At 41.1% G+C, this 13,640-nt stretch overlaps 2 long non-coding RNA genes across 6 annotated transcripts in view; both read left to right on the top strand.

Moving 5' to 3' along the window:
- The window catches only part of LOC125931769 (uncharacterized), a 134,938-nt gene that overhangs the window by 48,882 nt on the left and 72,416 nt on the right, over positions 1-13,640 (top strand). For 2 of the 5 annotated variants that reach the window (XR_007460486.1, XR_007460484.1), the window contains exon 6: positions 12,540-12,704. This is a non-coding gene — a long non-coding RNA (uncharacterized LOC125931769). The other 3 variants (XR_007460488.1, XR_007460485.1, XR_007460487.1) reach the window with 3 other exon arrangements.
- Positions 2,739-11,386, top strand: LOC125931767 (uncharacterized). Its single transcript, XR_007460482.1, has 2 exons — positions 2,739-8,033; positions 9,073-11,386. It is a non-coding gene; the product is annotated as an uncharacterized LOC125931767 (long non-coding RNA).

Raw genomic sequence — 13,640 nt, 5'->3', positions numbered from 1 at the left:
TCTCCTTTCCCATTTAGAAGTGCTTCCTCCATCCTGCTTCTGGGAACTCAGTGCTCATTGTTTACAGGATATGCACACATTGAAGACCTCCATGGCCTCCAGTATAAGGCTAACTATTTGTGTTATCACTGCAAAAGTGTAGAATCAGAACGGTAAGAGTCCTGTTCCCACTTGATGGTTGGTTCTGTTTCCATTTTAAGAGCATCTCTCTGAGAGGGAAGCTAGAGAACATCCAGGATTCTGAGAGGGATTTGAACTTAGATCCTATGAGAAGCATCATAGGAATTAGAGCTGTTTAGATGGTGGGAGACAATTCCTCTGTAATAAGGAGTTTGATGATCTGTTTCCAGATCTTTTATGGAGTCAGGAATGGTTGATTTGTGCTGCTTTTCAAGGCAGTTCTAATTAATGCCTTCAATGAATAAACAAATTTAAGAACTGTCCAAAGATGAAAACATTCTTGGAAGTGATAACCTAGTGGTTTCTATGACCACTTGGAATAGAATTTGAGAATTTCCCTGCATGTAATGAGATATTGGATTACATGCACTTAAAAGTCACATTTATTTCTGAGATTCTGACTATCTCAGTAAGGACAAATGCAACTATTATTGTGTGCCTACTTCACATGTTCCCATTTAATAATTACTACAACTTTCTGAGCATCTCAGAGAGGTAGAATAAATTTAAGGCAACTAATCTAATTAATGGCAGAGTATACTTCTTTTACCTCTCTCTTCTAGTGTATCTTAATTTATAGTAGTGATTCCTTAAGTTTGTATAGCGCTTTATCATTTAGAAACCTTTCACAAGCATGGTTTTATTTGACCCTTTGGTAAAATCGGAAGAACAGATGTCACATGTCTGTTTTATAAGTGGAAAAACATAGGTTTAGAAACTTTTTTTTTAAAGTTTACTTCTTTTATTTTGAAAGAGAGAGCAAGAGCGGGGGAGGGGCAGAGAGAGAGGGAGAGAGAATCCCAAGAAGGCTCCACACTGTCAGCTGAAATCAAGAGTCAGATGCTTAACTGACAAAACTACCCAGGTGCCCCAGGTTTAGAAACTCCTTGAGTTTCTGTGGAGCAAGAGGAATCTAGGAGAACGTTCAATATAACTACCATATTTTGCAGTTGAGGAAACTGAGTACCAGAAGTAAAAATCAGGGTATTTTGTAGGTATTCTTTGATTTGTGTTGGGGGAAGGGGAAGGTCAGGCTAGTTGATTTCCTGGGGGTACAGAAGGGTTATGTTGCTTTTATCCATCCTTTAGTGTACGCTTGATTAATGCCAACCCACCACATTATAGATTAAGTGGCGTTTTAATAAACATTGTTCAAAGGCACTAAAGGTTTAAGGAGAAAATTTGAGGCTTTAGGGAGCAGGCTATGGAAGATATTTTGGGTCATGAGGTCCTTCTTGGTAGCCCTGAAAGCATTAAGTATTTCCTGCTCCAGGTTCAAGGGACACCTGGGAAGCAGGGCAGGAGAGAATGGTTTATGTTGTCCATTTGCAGTCGTTCTAGTATGGTTGGGAATGAAGCCCCAGCCCTTGCCCATGATTCTGGGAGCCAACTAGTCTCTCACTCATGGGTCTGTGACATAGGCTCAAGAGTGATGGCTCTCTTGAATATAGCATGGGTTGCAGATTTAGCACCTCAAGAATGGAAGGACCTTAAAAGTCTCCTATCCAAACCAGCTTATTTCAGTTTGATCCTAATTTGAGTTCTTTTACAATATACCCAATAAGGGATGCCCGGGTGGCTCAGTCCGTTAAGCATCTGACTTCAGCTCAGGTTATCATCTCACAGTTCATGGGTTCCGGCCCCACGTTGGGCTCTGTGCTGTCAACACGGATCCCACTTTGGATTATCTGCCCCCCTTGCCCCTCTCCTGCTTGTGCACCCCCCCTCAAAAATAAATATTTTTAAAAAAGATTCTCTCACTCCCTCTGCCCCACTCACATACTCTCTCTCTCTTTCTCTCTCTCTAAAATAAGATAAATTAAAAATAAACTCTTCTTAAAAAATAGACAAATTAATAAATAAATAAAATATACCCAACAAATGGCCTTTTAGCCTGTAGGTAACTATAATCAGTGACAGTTATGGGGAAGTCCTTCCTAAGTCAGTTTGTCTCTTTCAAGACCTCTGCAGTATTGAGCTAAAATATATTTTTCCGCAGCTTCAACTTAATCAGCATATTTGTATTGTACCCCAACTCAAGAATATTGCTTTATTCTGTCTCCTGCATCTTCAGTTTCTTCTCTGCTGCCTTTTGAGCTGCCAGGCACTGTGCTGGGTGATGGGGATATGGAGACGAATTAGACACAGTTCTGCCCTCAGGAGTTCTCAGTCTAGTGAGAGAGTTCGACATGTACACAGATAATTACAACAGTATGGTATGCTCTACAATGGAGGTATGTACAAGATACTATGGGGTTCAGAAGAGAAATCATTTGATTGAGTGGGGAAATGCCTGAGGTTGGAGGAACTGATGCTTAAGTGGATTCTTTTTTTTTTTTTTTTTTTTCAACGTTTTTTTTTTATTTTTGGGACAGAGAGAGACAGAGCATGAACGGGGGAGGGGCAGAGAGAGAGGGAAACACAGAATCGGAAGCAGGCTCCAGGCTCCGAGCCATCAGCCCAGAGCCTGACGCGGGGCTCGAACTCACGGACCGCGAGATCGTGACCTGGCTGAAGTCGGACGCTTAACCGACTGCGCCACCCAGGCGCCCCTTAAGTGGATTCTTAAAGGAAGTAAAGGTTGGCCAGGCAGAAAACAGAGAAGGACCTTTTAAGCAAAGGCATGGACACTGGAAATAGAATGATGAAATGGGGGAACTGCAAGTAGTTCCTGAAATTAGGTTAGAAATGTAAGCTGAGAATAGATCCTAATAAGTATTCCATGAACTTTGGATTTCATTTGGAGCGTTTAAGTAGGGGATGCTTTTGAAGGTCACTTTGGCAGTACTATAGAGTATGTTCTGGAAGATTTTCAAACCTGGACAGGGAGGTTAGTTAGAAATACACCATAGTAGAGAAGATGATAAATGATCGAAGGCCAAAAGGATTGGGAGTGGAGAAGAGGGGATAGACTCTTAAATAAGAGGCTATAAAAACATGGACAGTTCTAGAACATGGAAAAATTAAGGTGGTAAAGAGGGAAAAATTAGGGCTCTCAGACGTTGGCAAATGTGCATCCACCTACTTCCATTCCTGGCCTTGTTGAGATCCTCTCGTGTTTACTTTTATTATTTTTATGATTGTTTATTTATTTATTTTGAGAATGAGAAAGTGGGAGTGGGGGGGGGAGGCAGAGAGAGCGGGAGAAAATTCCCAGCAGGCTCTATGCTGTCAGTGCAGAGCCCAACGTGGGGCTCCATCTCACAAGCCGTGAGATCATGACCTGAGCCCAAATCAAGAGTCAGAGGTTTTTCTGACTGAGCCACCCAGAGACCCCATCCTCTCATGTTTTTTAGATGGGCATTGCTATTGATTTCTTTTGGACCAGAGCTTGACTGTACAGATTTGATAAGTTTTGTTCTGGGATGGCAGCTGTTATATGAAATGTTGATTCTCAGAAAGACGTCTGAACAGCTGTAGACCTCTAATAGTATTACTTAGTTCCTTGCCCTTCTCATCAGTAGCAGGTTTCCCTCACCATCACATTGTCTCCCAAAGTCAGAGAGGAAGCTTTTCCCTCTAAAACCCACTCAGGGGAGAAATGGCCCTAGTTGTGACTGTCTCAATTGTTTTATTGTTTGTTGAATGAAAAACTGAATCATCAACAGACATTAATTGGGCACCTGCTCTGTAATCTCCATGGACTCAGCTTAGGGATTTTACAACGTTTGTGGTTACATCTCTAAGTAAAATATATCCAGTAATCAAAAATCTAAACATATTCAGTATTCATTTCCTGTTTTCTCAAAGCAATATAAAAATGTTCTGTGGACAGTTCTCCACCTAAGGCTCAGAGTAGTGACCTTAGGGATTCAGAGAATGGATTCTGTGACTAGAATGATTAATAGGAGATTATATTTAAGTAGACCTTATGTATTTTCAGTGGACCTTATGTAAGTAGCCATCCTAGAGGGCAGTAGGGGGAAGAAGGATTGGGAGAGGAAGCTCTGAGTAGGACAGCAAAGCGGGCCTTGGGACTAAATAGCCTAGGCTCAAATCTGCTCTTAAACTCACCAGTGTGGTATTGAGCATGGTTTTTCACCTCTCTGGGACTTGCCTTTCTCTTATGTAAAATAGGGGTAATGGTCTTTTCTGCATGTAAAATGGGGGTAATGGCCTTTTCTGTGATGATTTGGATGGGGATGGGGGTAGGTGTAAGGATTTAATGGGATTATTGTACATTTCTTAGAACAAGTCTGGAATGTGCCAAATGCTATTATCAACTGTCATTGCCACTAATAATGATGTTGACCATGTCTGGGATTAAAAGGAGATAGTTAACCAGAGGTGCTTATGTTTTACATTGTCAATGAGGCTCTTCGGGTGTGAGAAAGAAAGGGAAACTAACTGGCCTGAAGGTTTTCAATGGTATGTTAGTATGAAGTCAACTCTCTACTTTCTTTTTCTTCTCTGCCAAATAGGTTGGGAAACCAGATGAATTTTGTCCATGCCCTGATCACTAATCTATTGCCTTTGCTCTTATTTCCAAATAGAAACCTGTTGAAAAGTTGTGTTACACCTGAATAAAGGTTATCCTAAAAATGTAGAAAAGTGCTTTGGAGTTGGTCAAAACTGGACTTGAAACCTGACTCAACTGCTTACTAGCTGTGTGATCTAAGACATGTTACTTAACCTCACTGAACCTCAGTTTTTTCATCGAATATAATAATTAATTTGCAGGGTTTCTCTGAGGATATTTGTGAAGTGTATGTCATAAGCACTAAGTCATAGCTGTCATTGTTAGTTCTTGGGATACTCACCACGTGACAGAAACAACAGCGGGCCCTGGTGGCTGGGAGGACTGCATGGATCCAACCTCAACCTGGAGTTGTGCTCTTCTGAAGAAATCCTACTCGGATGGATATAATACAACCTGCTAAGTGTCCTCGCACTTATCAGGTTGTATTATCATTGTCCGTGTCTATGGCTCTCGTCTACCAGACTCTAAATTCCTTACAGGCAAGGACAGTGCCTTGTTCATCTTTGTATTCGATGCCTAATCCCGTGCACATTGTAGGCCTCATTAAATGTTTGTTGAATGAAAAAATGAATCATCAACAGACATTAATTGGGCGCCTGCTCTGTGATCTCCATGGGCTCAGCTTTTCCCCGCCAGTTGCCTACAACGTCCAAGCTGTCTTCAATATGCTTTCTCCTGGAGCTTACTCCTATCTTCTCACTCTCTTGCTGAGGACTTTTCTGTGTAGTACAAAGATAGCAAGTACCAAAGATCTCAAGTACCATCTCCAATCGGTCAATAGTACCTGCCTCGATTATGTTTCACAAAAAGGATGCTGAAGCCAGGTCTCACTCAGTTCAGTGTGAAAGAGAGTTATAACTAAGTAGCTATGTTTACTGAAGGTGGGAGAAGGGGGAATAGCAGCCTAAGTGCCGCATATATATCATATTTAATATGTTTTCCGTGAAATATTCTGTTTCTATGCCTGTATTTTAGTCTTGGCTACTTGCAGATGTTGCATGCCTGCTGCTGCTGCTGCTGCTGCTACTACTACTACTACAGTTGCTGCTGATTGCTCCTTGGGTAGGACCAAAGTGATCATTGATCAGAAACTTCATCCTCACAGTCTGGGGGTTGCTCCTGTGGCTGGTATTCACAGTTTCCCTTTCAACTTTACCTCAGCTATCCCCTTACCTACAGTGACAGGTAGGCCTCCACTTTCCGTTCACCACTCAACAGGCTCCTATTTCCTTTTCCTTCTTTAGTCTGATTAATGACTCTTGTTCCATGAGAAGCCTTCTTTCTGGTAGAAGATGTGACAAATAGAGTACAAGTTAAATGATTCCGTCAGGGCGCTACAGTGAGTCGTATAAGCTGCCCTTTAATGTGGGAGAAAATGGAGTATGCTTGCAGACTTCGGGGCAGGAAGGACAGAGAAGGAAATCATTGTTGATGGGGGAAAGAAAGACACTAACAGATGGAATAAGTTCCTGAAAAATGATGGCAGAAGGGAGGGTGAAACCTATGACTCTAAAATATAGGGAGAGAGAGCACCTCAGATGAAAGGAATTACCTCCTCGCTGGAGCATAGGGATAGGAGTTAGGAGAAACATGTGACAAGAGTGTTGAAGATTTGTAATTGTTGAGGTGGATGATGGAGAGGAAGCTGACAGGATTATGGGACAGGGATTATGGGACAGAATTATGGGGACAAATAATCCAGGGACAGGATTATGGGGACAAATCCAGGGACAGGATTATGGGACAAACCAGAGTCCAAGGGATATTTGGGCCAAAAGACTAGAGTGGGGCCTTTCGGTCTATTAAAGTGAGATACTATTATATTAAATTATATACTAAATTAAAGTAAGAAACCAGAAACTCAAGAAACTTTAAAATGGTTTTAGGCCACCCGTCACAAGTAACTTGATTGCCTGGGACTGACCTTTATTGGTTGAGGGATGGACAGCTAGCAAGAGAGGGGCTACACAGAAATGAATTTGAAACTCCAGACTATATGTGGAAGGAAGTTAGATCAGAAGTGAGCTGAAAGTCTTGAACGAAAAAAGGCCCTAGTGTGATCAAGATGGGTGTTGGGTAGTTGGAAATTGGAATAATAGAACCTGTAATCAGAGAGTGGATTTTGAAACATTAAGATTGCAAAACCGGAGTGGTCAAGGTAACTTGTGAAGTGAGGTTGTCAGATGGTCAGTTACATAAATACTGAAGTGACCCGGGACTATACAAAAGCCAAGCTGGGAATGAACTCTGGAGGCCAGGTAATAGGCCTTGATGCCTGAGGAGTGATTTAGAGGTTGGCACATGGCAACTGTGCAGGTGTAAGAGAAGAAAGGATGTAGTGGGATAGTTGTACGAGCCATGGAGGAGCCATGGAGGAGCGGTAGGGATCATTAGAAGTTACCAAAACCATGATCTGCACATTGCTCCGAGGTGTTGGCTTGCAGAATGCCCAGCTAAAGTGATCCCCTCCTCTATCGGGTGCTTGCTCTATACCCAGCACCTTGCTGTGTGCTAACCATTTACCCCTTCTGGGTCTGTCACATATCAGGTATGAGAAAATGAGCAGCATTCCCAAGCAAGGACAGCTAGGGGAGCTGCTGGCCCTTTGAATTGATGGAATGCTGTGGCCATCTCTACAGACTGGTCAGCTTGAAGTGGCATCAAAAGATTTCTTTTGGACCCAAATTTTTCCTTGACCTTGACCTAACTTTATCCACATGGTATAAGTTTGTGTTGGCTGTTCCATAACGTACTTTGACTTCTGAGTCTCTGACTTGAGGAGTATGCTAGAACTGTCCTTTAAAAAACAACAGGCACATCACATTAAAAACACAGATTAATTAACTAGAACAAGGGGGCCCTGTTACCTAATTGAGCTTTTAAGATAAAGGATAGACAAAAGAAAGCTCCCATCGGTGTGTAACAACAGCACTTTGTGACAGCCACTCTAAGGTCAGGATACATCTAGTTTAGTGGCCATATTGTACATATTCCCTGTGTTGTTGGGAAGAAGGGCTGGAGATTGATGCAGAGAGATGTCCCTTAGGACTTGGAATGTAAAGTTTAGGAGAAGAGAATCTCCGTGAATCCTGTGACATTGCATGTCATCATTTTTCCTCTGTTATAGTCTTTGAATGAGTCAATATTTCAATGAAGGGGTAGAGCCCTTGAGACAGAGTTCCCAGGCCCTCAGATGGTGCATCCCCTCCTTTGGGGCTGCTTTATATTTATTCCTCAGGAGGATCTGGTAGAAAACTTCGTGTGAGGAAGAAGAAAAAGAAAGAAGCAGAGAATGACTACAGCCTGTCTTCATATCGGCTTCACAAAGCACGACTCAACAGAGGGCTTACTCTCTTGAGACTCCAGACCACAGGTTGCTCTTTTCAATTGCACATTTGGCCCTCTCAGCTACTTCCTACATTCAGAAATTGTACTGTATGTGCATGTATGAACTATCATTTCCCATAAAGACTACTCCGTGTTCACAGCAAAAAAAAAAAAAAAAAAATCCCTAAAATAAGGTATAATGCTTGTTCTGTTAGGTTTCCAATAGTCACAAATTGCTGGATCTCCACTGCTGTAATACAGGCCACCAGAGATGAGTTTGGGTTTCAGAAACAAAGGACCCCAGCATCCTGGAAGGAAGGCAGTCAGTTGACTTGAAAGTAACCCCTATCCCTGCATTCTTATTATTTCTTTTTCCTTCAGCCCCTTGACTAAGATACCACTGATGAAAGCAAACAAAGCCATACTTTCCCCTTCCACTGGCACTTTTCTGGCCTACGTATATGCCTTTAGGAGTCACTCTCTCTTTATCAGCACTTCCTTCTTCCCATCTCTTAAGACCCAGAGAGTCATGAATGCTAGAGTTGGGGTTGAACTTGTCACACCTACCTCCTGCAATTGGGGAATACTAATGTTAATCAGCCTGATACCCACTTCCACCTGATAATCATGGCAGCCACTGGAGAAGCTGTAGCCAAGGCCAGCAACCATATGGACCCCAGCCCCAGGACTCACTCCTGATGTCTCAACTGATTGTGAAAAACTAGTAGGAGGGCTTGCCCCACCCCAGCCCCCTTCTGAGTTGGTCATCAGAGATCAGGACTTGTCTTAGGGCCTATGTTACATAAGAACAGATATCTGATAAACAGTATCAGGAGTCCTGGTTACCTTTTATCTCTCTTGGGGATGGGCAGGATAGGGCATAAGGATAAGTGGTAAGTCTTGTGCCTTTCAAATATATTCCCGGTGATTCCTCAGGACACCCTTGGTCACACCATCTGGTGCCTAATCCTGGGTCTCGCCTCTTCAAAGCTTTCCTAGTGTGTTCCTTGCTCTCACTAACCACCTTTTATTTCCTGCCCCATCCTGATGGATTTCAGCAGGTGATTTTTCTTTTCCTTCCTCAGGCCATCTGTAACAGCCTTTCATCTGGGAGGAGCCTTGTGAATGAGTGAATGAAGCTTCAGTGAGTGTTTACAGTGACACCCATGTTTTTCTATGGATATAAGGAGAAAGAAGGAGGCTATGAAATGCCATCATGGAGTAACAAAAATTTGACATTTTAGTGGATATTGGACCTAGAAGCCTACATGAATGAAGGAAGCAAACCTGAGATTCTGATGTTTGTGAGTGAAGATAGCAGTGAACTCCTTACTGCTGTTAGTAATGGAAGAAGAGAGGGGAGAAAAGTGAGGGAGGTCATACAGTCCTTCACTTCAGTGGAGGGCGTGCTGAGACTTGCTTCATAAACCAGTAACTTATTAAGATGGATTGGAGAAGAATTGTTGCACTGTACTATTTCTTTTGCTGTTTGTGTGAAGTCACTGCCAGGCACTGTCCTCAGGTAGAGCTGCCTTTGTGGAGGTTTCTGTTGACCCCTAATGAGAAACAACCCAGAACAAGGTTTGCGACTTAGAACTCTCTGGTTCGGTGACAGAGTTTTAAAGAGGTCGAGGACAGAGGAAAGAGCACAAATAGTACCAGATAGCCTAGTTTTTCTTATTGGATGGGCAAGGTAGAGGCAGAGGGCACAATGATTCTAGGCAACTCCAAACCCCTGGTAAGGCATTAGGAAACAATATAATGAAAGGTTAGCCCTTAGACCTAGTGATTTGTCATTCCCCAGAGCGTGATAGATTATCTAAAAGAACAAGGAGAGCTGCTTTGGAGAAAAGTTCTAAATGATTCTTTCAGAGAACAGATTTAAAAGATGGGGAGCTTCCTGTTATGTAATATGGGCATTACAGCTTTTAAAGACTTCTGTTCCAAATAGCCAAATTATGGAAAGCGCCTAAATGTCCATCAGCTGATGAATGGAGAAAGAGATTGTGGTTTATATACACAATGGAATACTACTTGGCAATGAGAAAGAATGAAATAATGGCCTTTTGTAGCAACGTGGGTGGAACTGAAGAGTGTTATGTTAAGTGAAGTAAGTCACACAGAGAAAGACAGATACCATATGTTTTCACTCTTATGTGGATATGGAGAAACTTAACAGAAGACCATGGGGGAGGGGAGAAAAAAAAAAGGAGGGAGCCAAACCATAAGAGACTCTTAAAAACAGAATAAACTGAGGGTTGATGGGGGGGCGGTGGGAGGGAGAGGAAAGTGGGTGATGGGCATTGAGGAGGGCACCTGTTGGGATGAGCACTGGGTATTGTATGGAAACCAATTTGACAATAAATTTCATATAAAAAAAATAAAGACTTCTGTTCCCTACCTAGATCATGGAAGCTGACACTAGTATCAGCCTATGGCTGCATAGGCCAGTATTAACATAGAAGTATCGTGCTCTTGGAGAGATCTTGCCACTCTCTTGCTTTGACAGGTGTTCAGCTGCAATACAAGTCCAGTGCTTGAAGAAGCAAAGAGGGCAACAAGCCTCCAGGGGACAACAGTGTAGTCTTCTAAGTGAAGATAGCAACAGAAGAGATCATGGACTTGGCTGGATTGGGCTGGGCTTGTTTGTTTGTTCAAAATTTTAAAAATACTTTTTTTCTTGACCATAAAAGTAACATGATCATTGTTGAAAAATGAAACGAAAGGTATAAATTAAAAAGTAAAGAACACCTATAATATAACCAAGAAAACAACTCAACATTTGAGTGTTTCCCTTTGTTCTTGTAAAAAAGAATGTGTGGAACACAATTTTTAAAGTTTTTTTTTTAATTCCAGTTAGTTAACATACAGCACTCTATTAGTTTCAGGAGTATGACTTAAAAACAAAATTGACATATTGTATATGTTGTTCTCTAACTTTTTTCATTTGAAAATAAACATTTCTATATCATTGACATTCTTTGAAAACATAGCATTTTTTTTTACAGGGCTGTTGTGTTATTTTTTTTCAATATATGAAGTTTATTGTCAAATTGGCTTCCATACAATACCCAGTGCTCATCCCAAAAGGTGCCCTCCTCAATACCCATCACCCACCCTCCGCTCCCTCCCACCCCCCATCAACCTTCAGTTTGTTCTCAGTTTTTAAGAGTCTCTTATGCTTTGGCTCTTCTCCACTCTAACCTCTAAAACACAGTATTAGGTGTTACATAATATTTCATATGAATCTAACAGAATTTATGTAAGAAAATCACATGCTACTGGACATGTTGGATATTACCAATTTTGCCTATAAAATATAATAAACATCATTGTATGTTAATTATTATGTGCATTTCTAATTATTTCTTTGCAATAAATTTCCAGAATTGGACTCACTGAGTTTGAATGAGAGTATTATTAAGGCATCTGAAAGGTATTGTTGCATTGTCTTCAATATAGTTGTACAAATTACATTTCCATCAGTGGTGTATAAACGTGCATATTTCTCCACACATTCATCAAAATATGGCCATTCTGTCTTTATAAATCCCTGCTCATTTGACAGGCAAAAGTATACATCTTTTCTATTAGAGCTTTTTATTTGTAATTTACATACAGTAAAATTCACTCATGATTTATAGTTGGGTGGGTTTTGACAAATATAGTCAGGTATACTACTCCAGTACCATTCCAAAGAGTTTTATCACTAATAATTTCTCTCAATTGTTCTTTTTTAAAAAAAGTTTATTTATTTTGAGAGAGAGTTTGCACACACACTCAGAGGAGAGCAAGAATCCCAAGCAGGGTCCTCACTGTCAGCGCGGAGCCCACTCAATTGTCCTTTTTGTTGTAAACAAAAGTCCCCATTCCCAGTCCCCCAAAACCACTGATTTGTTGTCCATCTCTTTGGTTTTTGCCTTTTCCAGAGGTTGTATGATTGGAATTATGCAATATATAGATATTTTGGTCTGGTTTCTTTCACTTAGTAAAGTGCATTTAAAGATTCATCCGTGTGGGGTGCCTGGTGGCTCCCAGCTCTTGGTTTTGGCTCAGGTCATGATCTCACAGTTTGTGGGTTTGAGCCCCGCATTGGGCTCCGTGCTGACAGTGCTGAGCCTGCTTGGAAATTTGTCTCCCACTCTCTGTCCCTCCCCCGTGTGTGTGTGCATGCACACTCTCTCAAATAAATAATAAATAAATAAAATTTTATGAGAATCATTAGTTTATCCCTTTTTATTGTTGTACACCATTGTATGAATGTACCACAGTTTTTTATCCATTAACTAATTGATGGACATGTGAGATGTTTCCACTTTGGGTGATTATGAATAAAGTTGCTATAAATATTCAGGTACTGGTTTTGTGTGAACATAAATGTTCCATTTCTATAGGGTATATAGAGTAAATGCCTAGGAGTGGGAATGAGTACCAAACTTTTCCAAACTTTCTGTATCATTTTGCATTCCCACCACAAATATAGGAGTTCCAGTTGCTCCGCATCTTCCCAGAATTTTGCATTATTATTTATGTTTTATTTATTTTATTTTAGAGAGCATGAGCTGTGGAGAGGGGCAGAGGAGGGAAGAGAGAGAGAGAATCCCAAGGAGGCTCCGTGCCCAGCACAGAGCCTGAACCAGGACTCGATCCTACAACTCTGAGGTCATGACCCGAGCCAAAATCAAGAGTTGGACACTCAACCAACCAAGCCACCCAGGTGCCTGTATATATTTTTTTAACGTTTAGCCGTTCTACTAGGAATATAGTGTTATCTCACTGTAGTTTTAATTTGCAGTTCCGTAATGGCATAATGAAGTTGAGCATGTCTTCATATGCTTATTTGCTATCTTTGGTGAAGTGTCTGTTCAAATTTTTTGCCCCCTGACCTTTACTGGGTTGTTCCTTTTCTTACTTTTACGTGTTTAGATTTCCATATATATAAACTTTTTAAAATTTTTTATTTTAATTCCAGTTAACATACAGTGTTCTATTAGTTTCAGGTATGCAATGTAGTGATTCAACACTTCCATACAATGCCCAGTGCTCTTCTCAAGTGCCTTTAATCTCCATCACCCGTTTCACCCATCCCTCCACCCCTCATAAACATCATATTGTCCTCCATAATTAAGAGTCTGTTTCTTGCTTTGTCTTCCTCTGTTATTTTCTCCTTTGTTTTGTTTCTTAAATTCCACATGTGAGTGAAATCTTCATATTCTTGATACAAGTCCTTTGCCAGATGTGTTATTTGGAAATGGGTTTTCTGAGTTTGTGGCTTGTTTTACCATTAACAATGCCTTTTTCAGAGCAACAGTTTTTAATTCAATGAGTCCCACCTTGTCAAATATATGACAATATAAGTAGTAATGGGCATAAATGGAGCTGAAGCATTCTAAACCACTTATATTATCCAGGAGGTTTTTTAATAATAAATATTTATTGTAAAAGTATGATTCTAAAGGTAGATGTAGGGGCGCCTGGGTGACTCAGTCATTTGAGCATCTGACTCTTGATTTTGGCTCAGGTCATGATCTCAGTTTGTGAGATCGAGCCCCATATTGGACTCCACACTGACATTGTGGAGCCTGCTTGGGATTCTCTCGCTTTCTCTCTTTCTGCTCTTCCCACCCACTTGTGCTCTCTCTCTAAATAAGAA

The sequence above is a fragment of the Panthera uncia genome, chromosome X (genome assembly GCF_023721935.1).
Source record: "Panthera uncia isolate 11264 chromosome X, Puncia_PCG_1.0, whole genome shotgun sequence".
NCBI classification, from domain to species: Eukaryota; Metazoa; Chordata; class Mammalia; order Carnivora; family Felidae; genus Panthera; species Panthera uncia.
This window is presented reverse-complemented; position numbering and strand designations above follow the sequence as displayed.